This window comes from Pseudopipra pipra, chromosome Z, assembly GCF_036250125.1.
Source record: "Pseudopipra pipra isolate bDixPip1 chromosome Z, bDixPip1.hap1, whole genome shotgun sequence".
In the NCBI taxonomy this organism is placed as follows: Eukaryota; Metazoa; Chordata; class Aves; order Passeriformes; family Pipridae; genus Pseudopipra; species Pseudopipra pipra.
Genome location: NC_087581.1, coordinates 27,845,226 through 27,865,475, shown reverse-complemented (window position 1 = coordinate 27,865,475; position 20,250 = coordinate 27,845,226). Strand labels below are relative to the sequence as shown.

General features: G+C 36.2%; 1 protein-coding gene across 30 annotated transcripts in view; it reads left to right on the top strand.

Annotated features, from left to right (window-relative positions):
* Positions 1-1,123: 1,123 nt before the first annotated feature.
* The window catches only part of PTPRD (protein tyrosine phosphatase receptor type D), a 1,159,674-nt gene continuing 1,140,547 nt past the window's right edge, over positions 1,124-20,250 (top strand). For 12 of the 30 annotated variants that reach the window (XM_064641432.1, XM_064641446.1, XM_064641444.1 and 9 more), the window contains exons 1-2: positions 1,124-1,236; positions 1,540-1,647. The gene's annotated coding sequence lies outside the window, so the exon portion shown is untranslated. The remainder of the gene's footprint in view (positions 1,237-1,539; positions 1,648-20,250) is intronic. The other 18 variants (XM_064641445.1, XM_064641443.1, XM_064641441.1 and 15 more) reach the window with 3 other exon arrangements.

Below are 20,250 nucleotides of genomic sequence, written 5' to 3'. Positions count from 1 at the left end.
GTCGGAGCAGCAGTAAAAAGATATAAGATATCGACACGCTCAGCTGCATCTTGTTAAAAGCTTCCTGCGGGTTGGCAGAATGAAATCTTTATTTAAAATACACAAACTATCGTCAGGGGAGGAACGGAAGGGAAAACACTAAAAGGGCCAAACACAATGCTTAACCCACCGGTATAAGCAAAAGAGGGGAAGCGATGAGATTTGTTGGGGCGAACGGAAGAGGGCGAAGGGTGCCCTCCTTGCAGCCCAGCCACAACAGCCACCTGGGGACTCGATGTCTCCACTCAGCTTTGGAGACTTTCTCTTTGATGGTGACAATGATAGTTGCTCTGGTACGGGAGAGGGACTTATGAATATCAGAAGCAGAATGTGTGCTCACATTTGGGTGTGAATGATAGGAAAACGTGCTTCGCCACCACATCCACATCAGCGCTCTCTTAAGTAGTGGTAATATTATTATTTTATTATCGACAGCCAGCGGCTTTAAAGGTGCATTATTTTAATGCATTATTAATTGTTTTCTCGGGGAGAGAGGAAGACGGGAATGGGGCTTATTATTATTAACAGCGAGGAGCTCACTCCTGTGGCACACGCCGGGGAGCGCGGTGGGAGGAGGCAGCGCCGGGGGAGGCGGGTGGCGGAGCGCGCCCCGGGATCGCTGCGCGGCTGCGGCGCGCACACGCGGGGCTCGGCGCAGCCCCCGCCGCGCCCTCCCGGACCCCCCACCCCTCACCCGCCTCCGGGCGCAAAGTTCCGCGGGCAGCTACCGGCGCGGCACCTCGCGGCCGGCACCTCCCCATCCCCATCCCCAGCTCCGCGGGGGCGGCGCGGCTCCGCGGCCGCCAAAGTTGCGGCGGGGCCCGGGGGCCGCCGCCGGCCATCAAGTGGCTCGTTAAGGAAATGCAGGTGAGCGGGCTGAGCGGCGCAGGGGGCTGCGCGGGGCCCGGGGGGAGCGCGCCCCCCGCCCTGGTCCCCGCCGTGCCCCCTGCCCGCAGCCGGCAGCGCTCGGCACCGAGAGCCGGCGGCCGCCGCACCCGCGGAGAGAACCGCTCCAGCGCCCCCCGCCCCGCGCACACACACACACGCACACACACACACACACACACACACACACACACACACGCACACCCCCCACCCCGCCTCCCCACCCCTCTGTCGCTCCCTCTCTCCTCCCTCTCATCGCTCTTTTCCTCCCTCCCTCTCTCTCTCTGCCGGCCTTATCGGAGAGAGTTGCAGGTACCTTACCTCTCCCTTCCCCGTCAGCCCCCCCCCCTCTCGCCCCCCCCGCAAATTTTAGGGTGCAGGAGCCCCAGGAAGCCTCTTCTTCTTCTTCTTTTTTTTTTTTCTTTTTCCCTTTTTTTTTTTTTTGTTTTGTTTTTTAAATCACTGTGACCAAAAAAAAAAAAAAATTCCTTGGAAGAATGACTCTGTCGGAGTCTGCTCTGAAAGCAGGGATACCCCCAGGAGCTAGCGGCAACGGCGCTGGATCCCATCAAAACAGAACTGCCTGATGTGGCATGTGCTTCTCTCTCTTTGCAGTTCCTTCTGGGCCTGTGTGGACTAGGGGCACAACGCGGCGCCTGACTGGCAGGAGGGGAAAGCGGAGACTCCTTCAGGTTTCCAAAGACGTCCGAGCGGACAGCATTAGTAAGTAAATCTGCTTGATTTCTGTCCCTATGTTCTCGGGCTCCTCCAAACCTTTTCCTAGCGTTCACACACATATGTATGCAAAGACACACATTTTTATATACATATATATATGCATGCATATGTTTCTGTTTTCAGGTTACTGTGCTGGTCAAAGAGAAACTTGGAGGTTGTGGTAGCTTGAACTGTTTTCAGTGGGAAAATGCATTAAATGTTTTACTGGTCTCTTATGAGAAAAGAAAATTGTAGGTGAATACTTGTCTAAAGAAACTGAGTGTAGCAGGTATTGTGTAATGTCTACCGTAGTTCGAGTGTAGGTATTTGATAGATTACAGACAATATCTAAACAAAGAGATGTTCCCTCAGGAGGGTTCTACAAAAGTAATGCCTGGTGATGGGGCATTCAGTTTAATGTGAAATTTGCCTGAGTTACAGATACTGATAGTATTTTTATCTCCATTCAGTTGTAAGTATTTTTAGTTCACATTTCCAAAGTTTCTAAATTTTTCATCAAGTTTTATGTATATAAAAGTATGTATAATGAGGATGACAGTTCCAGACAACGGTTTTGCTTCCTAAGTGCTTTTATGGGACATATTCAAAAGTACTGATCGCACTGTTTTCAATAGGTGAGAAAGATCTAGGGGAAACAAAAAGATAAACTCATTTAAAAGGGTTTCATGAGCAGTGAGACTGTGTTTTGCTGGCTGAGCTGTAGAGTTGACAGAAGGTAAAACGATAAAATAAGGGTATGTCATGAAGAGTCTGCTGTTAGGTGTTGTTCAGCGCTAAATATATCTGCATCTGGGAAGGAGAACTTTTGGAGACATTATTTCTCTTGGGACGGTGGACTCGTTATTGACATTTGCTGCCTCTCTGATAGAGGAAACGTCTAGTACTAATAGTTGAGGGTTAACTGTTTCCTAGGTAGAGAAGAGAAATAAGAATGACAGGTATGTCAATTAAATATTTGCTCATGTTTGCTAATACCTAAATAAAACCTTAGTGTTATGTCAGTAGAAATACAGTTGAGTCAGGTGTTTTGAATGTCCTGGAAGGAATCAATAGCATTTCAGCATTTTTTCTCCATTCCAGCCAAATGGACTTGGATTTAAATTCTTCATGCGTTGTAGTTATTATAGGGAGAGTATGGATGTGAATTTGAATAAAATGAACTTATGTCTTTACAAATTCTTACCAAATTTGAGTTATTTTACAGTAAAAATTCGGAATACTGAGTACTGTAAATAAACTATACAAATCAATTGTCTTATGTATTATGTCTTTACTCTTCACCCAACCAGAATAAACTTGTGTCATTAGAAGCCATTAAACATGCATTTACAAATATATTCTAATACACTTCTCAATGTGAAATTCATGTTACATTTTCAGATGTAATTCAAAATAAATCACAACTAATGAATGTCACCAAGAGTGAAAGTTTATCAGGGTCAAATGAAATGCATTCCTTTGTGAAGTAAGGAAATCAGTTTGTGTCACAACAGTAAAGATAACTAGACAAAATTTATTTAGGAAATTAATATGATACAGTCAGGAAAGACTAAATCTGCTGTAGCAGATGGATGACATTCAGAGTTGCTTTCAGGTGTTCACAATCTTAGAGCAAGGAAGAATTACAAAACATAGGGTACAAGTTCAGAGACAGTGAATCTGGGTGACTTTCATATTGCATTACAGTAGTCTTTGGGTAATTGACAGTAACATTTATGACAGAAAAACACCCAATGAACTTGTGAACCTGAAATTAAAGGATAACACATTTGCTGGCTTAGTAAGGAATCCTACTGTTATTGTTTTATTACTATGAATTTACATTTCAGTTAAGAATAAAGCTTTTGTTTTTTCCTTTTTTTTTTTTTTTTGGTGACTAGGCAACATTTGACATGGCTCATTTTTGTGTTGTATTCCCTGTGGGCAAAGCATTAAAATAATATATCCAGCTAATTTACATGAACTGTTTTGAGGTTGCATACAGAGAAGTTTATTAGGTTAAGCTTTCAGTTCTGCTTGGTGGTCCCAAACACACAACATTACAATGTTGAAAGTTTTAAAAAGTGTCTATGTAAAAAAACAAAGCAAAACAAAAAAACTTACTGGATTTACATTGTTTAGTTTAGCTTGAATCACAACATACTCAATAGCTTTATTAGTTTGAAGCATACTCTTCAGTCTTTGTTTTAGGATATATCTTGGCAGTACTTCAGTATCTGTGTAAAAAATGACAACACATACTCCACTTTTGCTGTAATTACTGCTGTGGGAAATGACCTATGTCAAATCATGACTTAAGTTTGATAAATATTGTATTTGATTATATATGTATGTAAAATCTTGAATTGTTTATATAGGAAAATGTCAAATCAGTTCAATGTAATTCAGAAGAAACAACAGAGGACTTAAAAAGACCTATTACCGTGAAGATATAAAATTGATATAACAAAGTTGCATGTGTCAGCAGTAATGTTTTTTTATTATGCAATTGTTCTTGTTATTCAGATCAGATAATGGCATGATGACATATATAAGCAGTGTACAAGGAATGAAGGATTAATTCCTCTAATGTGCTTATTTAAGATTTCTTACTAATAAAATCATACATACCTGCATTAGTTTTCAGTAGGTAAAGTCTACATTTAGTATACCAAGCTACTATCAAACTTTGTGGTGATAAACTGTGACGGAAAAATTACGACAGTGTATTCCTTCTTTGTTCTTTGTTAAATGTGGCATTGCTGAAGAAATTCACAGTACACAAACAAACATGCTGCTTGATAGTGCAAACTATTTTGAAAGAGGAAATGTGATAAATATTAAATAATACACCAATGCTTTAATCAGCTTGCTTTCTGTGTCTCCTTTTAAGAACTTACAAAGCATTAATAACTTTCATATGTATGGGTGCTAAATCTATAGGGTTGAAGTACTGTAACTAGTTGGAGAAACTAAGATATCATTGGTTAAATTGGGAAACAGGTGAGTTAGGCATTTTGGCAAAGGTCACTGATACTTTTCATTAGTCTAAAGCTTGTTTAGTGTGAAAACAGATTGGTACCTTAATCCCACATAATTAGAGTAAGCTTTATTGATTTGCTATCACTTTAAAGACCTCGTAACCAGCAAATATAAATTTAATAGTGACATTTATGTGGATTATCTGTAATTTAGAGTTGAATTTTTTAATCTGTACTCAAGGAAAGTAGGTTTTTGCCGTCACTAGTAGCCATAAGGACTCTAGGGAAACTATCTAGGGAGGAGGAAACAATCGTGGCATTTTTTTAAAAAGGGAAAGAAAAAGAAAAGCAAAAAGACCATAGAAATATCTCAGATTCAAAAGTGTTTGGGCTGGAGAATGCCTGTATAAATGGTGCTTTGGGATGTTTTTTTGCCATACGTATGTTTTGAGGTCATTAGTACTAGAAGTTTCTTAAAGAGCTTTCATGTTATCACTTTTTCATTTAGACTTTCCACCTTACAGTTTTGCAGCTACAGTCCTAACAAACTCTGACAAAGTTAACAAGGGGTTTTATGTCACAGTGAAATCATAATGATGGAAATAGGGTCACAAAGTATTGACAGGGAGTGCATTTGGCCTATAATTTTTTTAACATATTTGATTGTGATGAAAAATGTTTAGTAGCAAACAGATGGATTTAAAATTCCAATGAGCAGTAGTCATGAATTAATTAATTCTCAAACAAGAATTAAATCTATTTAATAATAAAATTAAGACAAGGAAAGAGACACACAAGATTAAGGAAAAGGAATGCATAATGGAAAAATTTTTAAGCATTATTAATGCTGTTAGATGCTGTTTGATTTTCAGTTTATCCATTCTAGTAACTTCTTTAGTAAGATTCAGAATAAGAAAACAATAACAGAAAAGCTAGCAGTAAACGGAAAATTGCAGAGAATTTATTACTATTTTTATGGTCAATATTATGTTGAGTTACATATCTATTTTCATTTGTTATCAATAGTTGCAGAAATGATCCTATTTATCTTACATTTCTGTTCTATTAAATATGCTATATTAAGTGAAGGCTATTGTGCAAAAAAATGCATTCCTTATGTTCTATATTTCTGTATTGGCAACTTTGTAACCACTTCTAAAAAGTGTATTTTTTTGTCAATGCAGAAGCTGAAGATCAAGTTGAAAGAGATTTTAACTGAATATAGACTGCAGAATCTGGTTCATAAAATCAATTTTATAAAATTTCTCCCAGCAATACTGTGAAATTTTTCAAACCACTAATATGTTTTAAATTTTTGCTGAATACAGGCATGCTTTAAATGCCTTTAAAGTTCTTCAAAATACTACTATACTTTCCATATTATGTACTTATATTGTGTTGAAATGTAAAATTAAGATTTTAGAGATGTATTTGGAGAAAGAAACTTCTTGATGTGTATGTTTGCATTATGAAGAAGGCTCCAAATAGTCCAGTGATTCTCCTGAGACTGCTGTGGGGGATTTGTTCCAGCTGTAAGCAACATGATCTCATATACTTACCAATTAACAAATAAATACATATTACAGGCCTAGTCCTGTGCTTTATCTAAACATTGGGTCTAGAAAAATGTTTTCTGCATCAGTCAGACCCAACTTTATTGGGATCTTACAGCTACTGTGAAAAGCTTTAAGGGTCCTTAAGCTGAATTCTTCGGTGTGTTTCAGAATGGCTTCTCAAAAGATAAGGTGGATGTTTTGGTGCATATGGTGCTTTCTGCTTTTCTCCTGAATTTAAAAAATAAGAGCTGTACACAGTGGCATCCAAGAAATCACTCTTTCTCCAAGCTGCTGCTTTTTATTTGGTTTTAGATTACCTAGCTCATTTTCAAAGTGTGTGTAACACTGCTCAGCAGTGAAATGTTAAGCACATATGCTTTTTGTTCACAGTGGAAAGGTGGCTGGAGAAGAAAATGCTTTTAGCAGGGGTGATTGTCTTTAAATATGAAGAAGGGCTCATGGTTTAATGGGAAGTGGAATTATTTAGCTATTCTAGTTGTTGCAGAAACTGTGTGGGTAAGGTAAACTCATATTTCCAGAGTGCTCAAGAGACTTCCCAGCTGATGAGCTTCTCATAGGTGACAGAAAAATTGCATTGTGATGATGACTGATTTAAGGTGACCAACCTGAAAAAAGTCCTCTGGTGGCAGCAGGTTGGAAGTGTACACCAACCAGTCTTCTAGCAAAAGTAACTCCTAAGGTTACTGTAGGAGAAGTAACTGCATAAGAACAATTGCATCTACTCTAGTCTAAAAGTCAAGTGATTTTTAGACTCTCATATAGCAGTTTAACAGTCAATGTGGGAGTATGTCAGGCAAAGTAGGTTTGCTCCAGCTTTGACACATTCTCTCTCTCTTTGTCTCACCCCTACACTCTTAAAATGTATTCTTCCTTGTGGTGCAAGGCATATAGTCTCACCAGACTCTGTACTGTATAAGACAGCGTCTAAAGTAGTTCAGCTCTGTATTCTCATTCTCAGTCTTTTAGCCAAACATATTTTTCTTAGTCTTTAGTAAAATATTAATTCTCCACAAGGTAACTATAGCATATTATTTTAAAGTATATGGATTTTAAATCTTTTTTCCCTGAACAGGAGTTAAATGAGAACACTTACAGTATAATTTTTGAATCTACACTCAAGGATTTAATTTTAACCTTAAAAGACAGTTCTAATGAAGCACAGCATATTTTCATTACCTGCCTGTAAGTATAAGAGAGAGCACTGATGTAACTCTTACTTGGATAGCTACAGAATTACTGGCAGTAACAAAAAAATAAACGGAAATAATGCCTTAACTGCCATCCATTAGGGTAAAAAGACAGAAAGGTATCCATCCCGTCAATTTAACAATCAGAAAAAATCCTACAGGATGATGCATTGTCTCAATCTTGAATGATTTTCTTTTACACCGAAAGGAACGTGCTATGATGTTGTGTTGGCAAAGTCCAAAGCAACATCAGTTCTCAATGGAAAGGATTCAAAGAGAATCCATATAAGCTGTCCATGTCTGCATGAGTTTTGCTTTCCTTTTCTTTTGCAACTATGTTTTGCCAGATGGCGTTCTCAGGCTTCTTCAGAGAGACAGAAAACCATAAGGAGTTTTGTCTTTATCAGAAATCATAATAGTATCATAAAATTACAGTTGATATTTTTCTTCATCTAGGTTTTCCTGAAGGAAGTGTGTGGTTTTTTTGGCTGTTAATTTTGACCATGACATAAAAATATCACTGTACTCATGTAATAATAGTAGGAACCAACTCCCAAAATGTCAGTATAGCTAAGATATTAGAGTTCATAACATAAGAATTGAGGCCTGAAACCTGTTTTGATGAAACCTTGAAACCTGAAAAATTCCTGCAGTGAGAAAGCCTTGATCAACATTAAATCATTATTACTGAAATATCCCAGATATGTTACTAAGAGGATTTGAGAATATACAAGAATTTCTCTTTGAGAGGACATTTAGTGAACTTTTTTATATGTCTGTAATTTTCTGAAAATTGTAGGTACAGATAAATCATAGAAGTGAGTTTCAAATAATCCATTGCATATAATCTGTACTATCATTTATGTGGCTACCATTCACAGAAATATTCCTAATGAAAAGTTGTATTAATCATTGGTTCCTTCACAAACAGAGGTCTGCCCAGCAAAGCTTATAATTTCAAATTTGACATTAGTAGATTTGGAGTGGCATCATTAGCATACCAACTGGAGTACTTAACAAAAAAAATAAGAAAAAAAGTAGAACTGTTGCATTAATATAGTGATAACCTGTGTTCCCCTTTGAATAATTTAGCCATTTCTTCAGTTTTAAACACATTTATTCTCCGAAATTGTCCTTTCTCCATATGAATAAAAGATACACTAATAGCTTTTCCACACAATTTGTCCTAATCTTCCTCTTCTTTTTTTTTTTTCCCCTAAGAATGCTGGGCAGCTAGACTTAAAAAGCTGTACAAATCCATTTGCCAGTTTTTGCAGAGCATAGGCTTTGGGATGGGTTGATTTGACTTCTCTTTTTCCATGTAAACCCACTTCATTGAAGTGACAGTCAGTTATTGAACTTGGAGACTCTTTCCTTGTCACTTGCTAGTGATGCCTCAGCTAGGAAGTGTACAGTGGACTGCACAGCTTCAAGAGCAGCCGAAAGGTATGTAGGTCACCGAACCTGGGTTACCAAATACTGTTAGTCATGCTCCCTACATCCATGATAGTGTTCTGCAAAATTAACTTACTCCGTGATAATTGGAACAGCAGCATACAATCAGTCTTATTTGGAAGAACCAAGAAATAATTCAAAAGCAGGGTCAAATTAATTTTGTCTGCATTTGTAGAACAAAGTGCAATGGGCTTCCTGTGCAGTTTGTTTTAAATTTTTGATTCTAATGGAAGTATGAGGAAGGAGGAGAAGTAGTGCAAGAATAATGTTACCGGAGGCCATTGGGTAGAATAAAGTGGTCAGGAAGTATGGTTTTTGTTTTTGGTTTTGGGTTTTTGTTTGTTTTTTGTTGGTTGGTTGGTTGGTTGGTTTTTTTAGTTTTGTTTTGTGGGTTTTTGTTTGTTTGTTTTTTTTCTTCTGTACAATCCGCAATTAAAAAAATATTCTAGAATTGAATAATTTCCTGAGAAACTTCCAAACAGGTTGTGGTGCTCTCTTGACCTTATCAGAACGCACAATTTCTCCTGTTTTAAAATCTTTCATTTGAAAACTCTCTATAGTGCGTTTTATTCTAGGTTTATAAAGAAAAGTGATCTTTGTATTTGTCACAGCAGTAATAATTGTATTGCAGCACTTGTTTTTCCTCACCAACTGTAGCTTTCCAGAGGTTTCTATAGGTGTGGAAATGAAGTCCCTGGGTGTTCTCATTATCATATTCTGTATAATATAATAGATTGGAAAGTATCCAATGTATTTTTGGCTCAGAATGATATTTTTTCTTCTCAGCACGGAGGCCAGCCTTTCCTACTCTTCCCCACCTTCCCTGTTTTCCTACTCTTCCTTTGCAGAAGGCTGGAACATGGTTAAAATGTCTGATTATTACTAAATCGGCTCATAATTTGGATTTCTGTTCTGTCTCGCTGATCCTAAAGATAGTGACCCTTTCTCCTGGGAAAAGAATTTGTTTTTAAGTAGGGTGATGTTCTTAACCTACTTTGTTTTTTCTAGAACTGACAAAAATGGGAAAAAGAGCACTCCAGCTTATGTAAATATCAGATGTTTCCTAATCTAGGCAAGAGATGAAGAAGTAACTGGTAGGATTCTGCTAGAGTTATGGAGTTAACAAAGTGGGTGTGTTAGTGTCTTTGGGCAACAGTGAAGTGCAGTTAAAAGATTACAACTTTTTTACCCCTCCACTGCACCGATAGGTCTTGATTGTCTTGAGAACTGAATGAAGAGGGGGAAGAAAGCCCATGAATATTTGTGTTCTGTTAATTTTATTAATCATCAGTGCTGAACAAATTAAAGAAGGCATGAATTATGATATTTATTTAACTTAGCATTTTTGGTTACTTATATCAGGGTTTGTTAAAAAAAAGATGCAATTTATGTTTCATTGTATATTTTAAAAAAGGAATTGTTAGAAATACATAAAGAGGAAGGAAAGGAAAGTGAGAGTAGAAAATGGATAAGTAACAGAAATGGAAGAAATCCTCAGCAGTAGTCCTTCTATTCAGGTCTCTGGTGCAATGTCAAGTCAGATGATGCTTTCTTTAACCACTGGGGATGAGATTTAGTTGCCTAAACGTAGGTGGCTTATGCCTTTTAGATGCCGTAGGGTATCTGCTCAGCCCTAGACTATGTTCTCTTGTACCATATCTAGCCAGTCCCATACAGGTATTTCAGAAAAAAAAGAACATATACAATTGTGTGTTCATCTGCATTCAGGATTATGAATTGTGCATGTCTGTATTCTGATGTTGTATCTAGAACTTTGCCTTTCCTCCTTGCCTTTCCCAAAGGCAAGGATTTTTTCATGATATGCTAATTATATCTGATGCTAACGGAGAGAGCTCCGTTAATCAACACTTGTGCTTAGCTATCAGCATAATTAGATTAATTATATTTTGGAGACATCCTAGAAATCCTATCATGCTTGTATTAATGTGTGTGTGTTGGAAGTGACATCATTCTTGTCTTCATGTTCTGAAACAAGGTTATATGTTGGTTTTTGATTGCTTATTTTGTTATATTTTTTTCCCCTTTTTGTTGATGATATATAGACTGATGGAGTCCAGAAGTTTATGCTACTAATTATAGTCCATCCACAGAATCAAATTCTGTGCTTTTCTGCTATGACACTATGCTGGTGCCTCTGAGAAAAATGTGATGAACTGTGTAATATCACACTGCCTTTTTTTTTTTATTATTTGCTACTTTGGTAGGTCACCTTTTTCTGTTTCTTGGAAAGAAAAGATGGACCTAGGGATCTGTATAATATAAATATATCGAGGTGAAGTGTGTTTTCTGTTTTTGTATTATTGACATTTTGACCATTATGCAACCAGTAAAGATTACTGGCAGTAGTATTTTCTTCTGAGGTCAGGGCTATTGATTTTGGGTTATAAACAGAGTTGATAAGATAAATCTTATGGTGATAATACTATTTGTATCTAAATTTTGACATCATTTGCTTTGGACAAAAGTTGGAGATACATCAATCTGCATTTACTAAAGTCACTTGGATATTATGTTCATTAAATGACTGTTGAAAAAGAAATTGTAAGTGTTCTGCTTAGTAAGGGATATTGCAACTAGCATGCATGAGAGACTGCTCTTAGAGGGGAGGTCTCTGGTTGTAACCCATCTATCAAGACTTTAGAAAGGCAAGAGTATAGATCTTGTCTCTGAGCCAGCAACATTTTCCATAAAGAGTAGATGAAGCGATTTTGAAAATTTATCCTGATAATCACAAAGAATAGAGCAGATTGATGAGCAGAAAAAAGGACCCAAGGAAAACTCGATCCATATTGTTTCATATGATTTTGTTAATATATATGGCCTGTAGCACGGTTTCTTAGTTATGCAAACTGTAACATCTGTTTAAGGTGTTTCACTGGTTGTCTACATTTTACTAGCTTGGAGAGACAAAACAAATAAAATATATTATGCCAAGTTAAGATTTTCATAACTTAACCTCACTCTGTGTTTCTAAAAATAGTACAGTATCTTTTGATGTCATTTATGTTTGAATCATATAAAAGTTGTAAGCCAGGTGGAATTTGGGGGATAACAAAGAGGATGCCTAATAATTATGTTAATAATAATTATGATTATGCCTTGTGATTGAAAGCAAGACCACATTTTAAATTTCAGAGGAAGTAGATTTTATTTTCTTACTCGGTACACAAGGAGAAAATATAGGAACAGAGTAAACAATGTAATTTTTTTTTTTTTTTACTTTGCTATTACATTGTGTTTTTAGCATTGTTAGGAGGGAACTAAGATGCGAAGGCTACCTTACAGAAGAATGTTTGCAAGAACCTTTCTGTGGTACTAAGTTTCCTCCTAATTTTTAACAGCCAGGTTTCACAAATAACTAAAAATGTATTTTTTAAAATCAGTTCTCACACAGCAGATATGGTAATTTCCAAAGGTATGTTGTGTCATAATGGCTAAAAATAATGTTGGCAATGGTCTGAGAGTCTATACTTATTTCACCAAGTTTCTTTGAGCAGGAGATATTGTGTTACTTGTTGCAGATTGATTTCTGTTTCTTAATTTCTAATGCAATGCAGTTTCTTATTGGTTTGTTGGGGTTTTTCTATGGGGGGAGAAATTAGGAGGAGAGTCTGTATTGGTGAACATGTGAGAACATTTAGAGGTCAATTGTGCTGTTGTATTAATGTTGAATTGTGGAATGAACATTTAAGGATGTAACAACGTTATCATCATCTCCTCATCCAATACTTTCTTAAGTGAAGAATGAGTCTTTGTTGTGTAAATTTTGAAATATGATGATTATTTGACTAAAGCTTCTGTGACTAGTCAGGTGAAAGGAAGAACATCTTGGTAAGAGTTTGTGAAGGATATCATGTTCAGCTTGTTTATCTTGACTTCAATCAAAGTTGGTAATGAATTGGGAGCTCAGTTTTCTTCTCTTGAACATTAAGAAGAATGAACTACTTAAATAATTAAGAGTGTGCGTGTGTGTTATTTTATTTCACAGTCCATATTAACATTGAGAGTAACTTTTTCTCTCAGTATCCTTAAGCAGAAACGCCTGGGAGGTTTTTGCTTGGTTCTTTTTTTTGATTGGTTGGGGTTTTTGTTTTGTTTTTTTATGAAATATAAAATACATACCTAAGAAGAAAAAGATGACATATAAGTGTAATTTGAGTTTTATCCAGCGTAGCCCTGTAGGAGTGAGAAATGGTAAAATCTCAAAACAAGGTGTTTAAACAGTTATATAGGTGTCTATCCCTTCTTACAGGAGAAAAAAAACCAAAATGCCAAAAAACCCAAACAAACGCAAACCCACAAAAACCCACATAAACAGATGTGTATATTAAACTCTAGATTGATTATAAAAATACAAATTAATATGTTTGGTATATCCATGTAGCTACGGGCAAATCTTACTCCCAAAACTGCAATAAAAAAAGGGAAGTTATTATAATACACACTGTGTGTAAATTCATGGTGAAAGAAAATTTCCCCAGAATATCAGATTGGAATGTTAATTCAGCTTTAGAACAACTCTTGTAAAGTGAGATATAATTGTCTGTGCTATTTACTTTCATGATAGTATTTGAAAGCAAACATCATTAGTGTTAGAATTATTGAAAATACAGAGGAAATCTCCGTAATTCCAGTGATGCATATTTCAAACTGAAACTATTCAAGTCTTTCCAGTACATTTATATTATTTTAAATACTAATTGCTCATTTTCTAGTATATTTTCATGATGATCAACAGTTATTTTTTGTTTGGAAAAGGCTATAACATGATTTTATATATGCTTCTGAGGAAAGACTGACACATAGTGTGCTCCTCTTCCTCCCGCCATTATGTAATGATTGGAAAGATTTCAAAAAGTGGTAATTAAAGGATTTGTGCACTAGAAATGCACAGATCATTATTAAATATCGCAGTGTGTTATATTGTGTTATATTAGTCAAATAGTTGCAGTAGCAAGGTCAGATGATATCTATATTGGCCTAAAATGCTGTGGGACGGAGAGTATCCTGCATTTACAATCTTTACAGTTAGAAAACACCTTGAAGATCACTTAGTCCAAATATCCACCTATCATTACCACCGTGTTCACTACTAAATCATGTCCTCAATTGCCCTATCCACATATTTTTTTGAGTGTTTCCAGGGATGATGATTCCATCAGGGGATATACTATCCCATCTGCTTAAATTTTGGAGTGGCCATAGAAAGAGTATAACTTTAATTATGAAAATTGCTACTAAAAACCTCTAACGATGTTTGAATAGGACAACAGTTCCTCCTACAAACTTAATTTCAGTGATAATTAGCTGACTTAATAAGGCTTTCTCTCTTACTTGAGGAGAAAAGTGAAATTTTTTTCTGGTAGCTTGATAGGCAGGGACAGTTCAGTTTTTTCAGTTCCTGGATCTACCTCATAAAACTCACTGGTTGCTTGTCGAATATAGAGACTATAAAATCAACATGATCTAAGGAGCCCTTGGGCTTTGTACTCAGCAGAAATGAGTACCAAGCCCCAGGTCCTGCTGATGAAAAACCTTCAATGATTTTGCATTATAATTAGACTCTTGGAAATGTGCTGGAATGATGATTAGGGAGACTGAGAAATAACATTGATTTTTTTCTCTTTTTTTTTTCCCCTGTTAAAATAGATAGGATGTTAAATGCCACCTATTGTAATGGAAATATTTACTCTTCGTTTATGAGTGAATTCTTGTTACGTGGTCATAAGCCAGTGTCATGAAAACCAACCACAATTCAATTGGTTTGCAATTCAGCTTAGAATGCAGATTCTCTTAAGAGGTTGCAAGTCATTCCCAAGGAACACCAAAGCATATTGTAAGCACATAGAAGTGAGGCTGGCTGCTCTAGAAACATCTCACTTTTATAGTAAGACTCTAAAAAGAACCTTTTTTGCTTTTGTGTCCCAGATTGTTATAACCACAGAACCTACAAATTACTTGACACCTTTCTAATGAAACACCAAGGTTCTGGTTCCGAGCTAATTCTAGAGTAAAAATTCCAGTTCACTTGAATGACATAACCTATAACTCAAAACAGCATCTTAAAAGACAAAGGCTGTACTTGTACTTTTTCTGAATAAAGTGATGATTACTTTTCTTTTTGTTGTTTTTCTCCATTATATCTCTCTCTTTGGAGTTTTTTTTATTTGCATAGATATTACCTATTTTTAACTTGTGCTGTCAAAATGCTTGGTGAACTTTAAAAGATCACTCCCCAATTAGAAGTACTAAAGTCTTAGGAATTAATTTATAGTTAGTAGTTACCTTGGCCATAGTTTAGAGTTCAGTTAATTTATGTAAAGGAATTCAGATGTTAATGAAGATACTAGTTTAAGCAGAAGGTCCAACGCTGTTTTGCAAAGATAACTTTTGAAAAAATATAAGAACTGAAAAACATGATTAAAATGGAATTTTTCTTCCTATTGTCGTTGACATATGGTTTGAATTATAAATTAAGAAAACTAGTATTATTTAAGTAATTTAGCAAAGCTGTGCTGAGACATTGAAGGAGGAAGCTACACAATGTTTTTTCTTTTCCCTGACAACATAGAAGTAAAATCTTTGTGTGTTTACATCTTTGCAGTGCAAATGATAAAGTAAGGATGCAGCTTATTTCTTTTGATTCAGTGACATGGAAATTTTTCTTCAAAATAAACTTTATCTTTCAATATTGAGACATCACACTCTTGTATCCCTGGCATATTGTTATGTTCCAAGACTTTTGACTTGGCGGAGCATTTCTAATACCTCATTATATAAGTAAATGGCAATGATGTGACCTTGTGGTACTATGATGTCTTCCATTCAGTGATTTTTCAGTTAAATATTTCAAGATCAGAACATTGTAAGGCATTTTTTCAATTTTTGCTAGTATTACGGAACTCAAATCAGATATCAAATGGCTTAAGCAAAACAGCCATTTGTAATGAACATTTGTTAATTTAAAAGCTTTCTCAAATTGGAGAGAATTTTCCTGTCTCAAATAACTAGTACTGTGTTATGTCATCTTCCATACAAATAGTTTTAAGTAGCAAGAAGGTTTCTTAAATAATGACTACAGTGGCAGAATTCTGTCTGCAAGTCTCTTTTATGGCTTACTTATATTCGAAGATGCCTATACAGTCAAACAGAAAAAGTGAAGCTGACGTAATACAATGCACAGTATTACTGATATAAATCGCCCGTTTGTAAAAGAAGAAAGTGGTTGTAGGCTTTGGTTTGTTGGGTTTTGTTGAGATTTGTTTGTTTGTTTGTTTGTTTTAATTGTGGAAAGGAAGTAACACGAATTCAACTGGAAAAAATTTTGTTTGCTCGTTTTTCTTTTTTCCATTGTTTTGGTTTGTTTTAAGAATGATTGGTATTCAGGAGTGAGGATTAACTGCTAAAATAGGAGCCAAAATATAATGATCTTAAATGCACTTATGTTCAGCTGAAAATGACGTCTGAGATCACTTTTGACTTCATGACCCTGAACTACAGTATTGATTCCTGGTCAAAGTGCTGAGAATAAAAGAGTTGCAATTTTAGAGTTCCTGATATGTTACTTCTTTCATCCAAGATAATCCCATCATATGTAATAAACTGAATGCTTTGTTACCTTCACTTAGAGTGTTGGTTTTCTGAAACAAAGAAATAAATGTAAATTTGTTACATATGATGGTCATGGCTTTTTTTTCAGAAGGTGTATGAATTATTTTTGTCTTTGTTCATGTGTATGGAGACATATAGAAAAAGTATCAGGAACATGTTTGCTACAAGGATGGAAATAGATAAAATAAGTTTAAAAAGAGAAAAAAAAGCAAGCAAACATATCCACACTGTGAAGAAACAGTTTTCTTTTTGTTTTACTAGTGTAGAATATGAAATTATGTTCACTGTAGATTTTCAGCAACTTGTTGTATTGGAAGTAAACATTTCTTATGAAGCTATTACAATGCAAATGTGAGTGGAACCAGAATAGAATGGAAGACTGATGAGGATTAGAGCCAGTGGTTTCAAGTGTCAGTGGTTTACTTTTAGCGGGACATATTTCATAATAATTAATTCTTTACATTTATCTTGATTCTAAAATGTCACAAAATGAAAGTTGAAATGAAGTCCCTGTTGACAGTTTCTTCCAAAGAAGCATGGTTCAACAGAATAAGATGTGTGCAGAAGAGAGGTCAGTTTAACACAGGAACGTTTCTGAAATTGCGCGTGTGTCTGTGTGTGTGCAGAAGAGCAGTTGTGCACGTACATGTAAGTGGGGTACCACCGACCCCATCTGCATGTAGTGATAAACACTACATAATCAGATACATAATCATGTACTCACGTTGGTTTCTTACTGAAACAGAAATACATATTTTATTATGTAAATATTTTTCTCATCTGCATTGTTATGTATGTGTTTTTTCCCCTGGTACAGAAGAATGGGGTTACTGCCACAGCCAGAGCATTCTATAACGTGTATGACAACAAACTTGCTACAAATCTTTAAGAGTACAGAAGCAAAAGAAGAAAGACCTAAACATGTTGCATGTCCAGAACGTGTTAATTCTCTTGTTTTCTGTGATTATTAGTTTAAATCCCAAAATAGATGTTTCAAAAAAAAGTAGACTGCTAGGTTAAGCAAACTGTCTAAACCAGGGATATGTGATTTCATAAGCAAACCCAGATGCATCTGTTGAAGGTGCAGTCCAGTGCCTGAAATTCTGGAATTTTCTAATAGGCAACAGAAAGATACTTATCGATGATGATGACTGTTATTAATATCTAATACCACCATTTGTTCCAGTTTTTATCTGTTCCTGCCTAATGTGAATGAGAAAGAACATACTGAAAACAAATCAATAGATCAGGTAACCTCCATACACAGTTTATTCTTTGATGAGAAAGGTAACAAGCAAGAGGTTAATCTATATATGAGATTTTCCCAGACCCCCTCTTGGCAAAAGGAAGAGATGAATAGGCCAGGAATATGATTTTTGTTTTCCAGTCCTTCAGAGGTTATGCTCTTTATTTAAAGGTGCACCTTTCCTATGAAAACAGGCTGAGAGTTGGGGTTGTTCACACTGGAGAAGAGAAAGCTCCAGGGACACCTTACAGCAGCCATCCGGTACCTAAAGGGGGCTTACAAGAAAGCTGGAGAGGGACTTTTCACAAGATAGCAGTCATGATAGTACAAGTGGCAATGGCTTCAAACTGGAAGAGGGCAGGTTTAGATTAGATATTTGGAAGAAATTCTTCACTGTGATCGTGGTGAGGCACTGCAGCAGATTAACCAGAGAAGCTGTGGATGCCCCATCCCTGGAAGCGTTCAACGGCTCTTTGGATGGGGCTCTGAGAAACCTGATTTAGTGCAAGATGTCCCTGTCCATGGCAGGGAGGTTGGGACTTTAAGGTCGTTTCCAGCCCAAACCATTCAGTACTTCCGTGATTAAAGTCTTATTCAAAGTACTTCCCTCTGCTCCTCAATAATATTTCTGAAGTTAGTCTGTTTGATTAATCAGTATAATGTGCTAAATCACTTCCTTAACCTTTTAAAAAACTTCAGGGATTTTAATATGTTTATTTTTCAGATTTATTTCAAACTCTCACCTATAAAATTAGACTAGTTTTACTTTTTTCTGTAATGATTAAGTGTGAAAAATGTATTATTTTTAATGTTATGATGAAAAGTTCACAGAATATTCCAAGAGCTTGCCAGATGAATGTGCAACATGGCACGTTTGCAACCTGCAATTCTAAAGGAGTCTGAATTGCTTCCTTATCTTGCTTTGATATATGAAAAGGAATATTAATTCACCATCTTTTTTTTTCTTTTGAGAGAGGGGTCAACTTTCTTGTTTTGGTACAAATCTATTCATAAAATGTTTATTAGTTTTATATTCAGCTTTTATTGCTTTACATTTGTCAACATTAAATTTCAGTTTCTGCTTTTCAACTGAGATACAGAGAAAATCAGAATGCATTTAAACTTGACTTATCACTTGCTAAGGATGCAATTTTCTCCCAAATTTTATATTTTCAGCAACTTTAACAACCTACGTGATTTGTAAAAATTAAAACCCAACAGAAGTCTTAGCAGGAATGACCCTAGTAAAACCCCACTAGATATTTCTGTGTTCAGCACTTCCATACATCAATAAAGGAATATTTGTGATCTGAAACACATTGTAGAACATCTTAAGAAACTGGACTTGACTTTTCTGTATGAAGAAAGCAGAATTCTGATTCTGTTTTTTCAATGATTGATGCACCCATTACAATCTGAGTTCTTCATTTTAAGATATTAATTTTATCAAACCTGAAATTAGTTAACTTAAAGGTGTACTTTTAATTTTTTTAATATGATTTAAGAGAGATCATTTTGTACAAAACTGTATTTTAATTTTCCAGTGTTATATTCTTACACATTTACTAAATTGCTGACTTATAGTTTATTCATCAGTTTCCTTCTGCAAATTTTTGTGAACCTGAATAACTAGAATTGGATATTTGACCAAGTCAAAAAGAAGTGGTATAGTATGCATAAAAGCTGGATGACTTTAGGTTGAAGCCCTGTAAATTTTTTTTCTTTTTAAATGAGTATTCCCACACATGCTGGTAGCATTCAGATGTCTGGTTTATCTGAATTATTAACTTCCTTTTCAGAGACTGCTTTTGTTAGGCTTTTTTTTCTATTTTTGTATACTTTATTATTGCAGAATCACAGAATACGCTGAGCTGTAAAGGACCCATAAGGATCATGGCCAACTCCCCCATGGCCCTGCACAGGACCATCCCCAAGAGTCACATCATGTGCCTGAGAATATCATCCAAATGCTTCTTGAACGCTGGTAGGCTTGGTGCTGTGACTCTGGGGAGCTTGTTCCAGTGTCCAGCCACCCTCTGGGGGAAGAACCTCTTTCTGATATATAACCTAGACATCCCCTGTGACAACTTCAGTCCATTTCCTCGGATCCTGTCACTGCAGAGAAGAGATCAGTTCTTGCCCCTCCTCTTCCCCTCACACGGGGTAGACAGCAATGAGGTCTCCCCTCAGTCTCCTCTTCTCCAGGCTGAACACGCCAAGTGACCTCAGCTGCTCCTCACAGCTTCCCCTCAAGGCCCTTCACCAACTTTGTTGCCCTCCTTTGGACACTCTCTAATAGCTTAATGTCTTTCTTACATTGCAGTGCCCAAAACTGCACACAATATTCAAGGTGAGGCTGCACCAGAGCAAAGTAGAGCAGGAAAATTATAACTACTATAAAACTGTAATATATAAAGTGTTATTATTCATTAATTATTATACTTTAATATATATGTTATACTATGCTACTACTATTATGTGACAGTATTATCTGTCCCTCCCGTCTTGACCTGTTGATTATACTGGTCTTG